Raw genomic sequence first — 1017 nt, 5'->3', positions numbered from 1 at the left:
TCTGTGGGGTAACTGAAGACAAAAGCAGTTGGAGAAACACTGCTTTAGATTAATGTTAGCCACCAACACTGCATCAACACTGCAGAGAAAAGGCCACTGTGATGGTGTTTTCATGTTGCGTGCATCAGAATGGTCTGCCCCATTGGTTGGAGGGAAGACGGCCTTCCCCAAAAACAAGGGCATTTGTGTGTCATGTGTGCCAGGCAGACACTGAGAGAAGTGCATTTATTCAGTCGCAGAACGACTGAGAACGGGAGACGTTTCAGACGCGCGCTCCTCTTCACTTCAGCGCCAGGCGCGAGTCAAGCGAGCGCGGAAACGGTACTGTGCTCGAAGCGCGTACTCTTCAATTGCACGCACAAAGGCGCCGGCGCGCTGTAGCCTGTATCCTTTAATATCAAAGCGCGAAATAAACTACGTGCATGCAATGCCGTGGTCAGGTAAGTCATGAAGTTACCAAAAAGGCGATTAAAGCTGCCTTAAAACTGTGCATGCATGTAATATCTTTTATATGAGTCACATTTAAGAACATGTCTCTGAAATGGTTTTCAAAACTGTCCTGGACCAGCCCAGCACTGTCTCACTCATCTAACACACCGATTTAACTCGTTAGCTAGAGACTTAGCGGGTCAGAAAAGGTAAAAAGAGAAAATATGATGCATGCCAGATCCGCGTCACGTTCAGCAGCGGCAGCTCTTAAAGAAATAGCAGCCAAAATAATCTAATAACCAGCTGCTGTGATGTCTATTAATCAAAGGACAAAGAAAAAAAAAGAGGAAAAAAATTACTTTTATAGCTTTAAGGATTCATCTATATTTAATTTAGTGTTTGATCATTTAAATTCTTCTGCTGAAGAGCACAGGTAAATATTACATTTATTATAATAGGTTTATGTGAAGATTGTTTTAAGTTCACTTAAATTAGAAGTTATTTTTTAAAGTTTAATAAATGTTAAAATTGATAGCTCTCAATTATACTGTAATGTTGAATGGCTATAGTCAATGGTTAAATATTGGG

The 1017-nt window shown here is 40.8% G+C and overlaps 1 long non-coding RNA gene across 1 annotated transcript in view; it reads left to right on the top strand.

Moving 5' to 3' along the window:
* The first annotated feature begins 617 nt into the window (after positions 1–617).
* LOC107701699 (uncharacterized) overlaps positions 618–1017 on the top strand; it is a 13010-nt gene continuing 12610 nt past the window's right edge. Inside the window, exon 1 of the long non-coding RNA XR_001635674.1 lies at positions 618–628. This is a non-coding gene — a long non-coding RNA (uncharacterized LOC107701699). The remainder of the gene's footprint in view (positions 629–1017) is intronic.

The sequence above is a fragment of the Sinocyclocheilus anshuiensis genome, unplaced genomic scaffold (assembly GCF_001515605.1).
Source record: "Sinocyclocheilus anshuiensis isolate Anshui unplaced genomic scaffold, SAMN03320099.WGS_v1.1 scaffold1658, whole genome shotgun sequence".
Taxonomy (NCBI): domain Eukaryota; kingdom Metazoa; phylum Chordata; class Actinopteri; order Cypriniformes; family Cyprinidae; genus Sinocyclocheilus; species Sinocyclocheilus anshuiensis.
The sequence above is the reverse complement of the archived record's forward strand: the minus strand, read 5'-3'. Positions and strand labels throughout refer to the sequence as shown.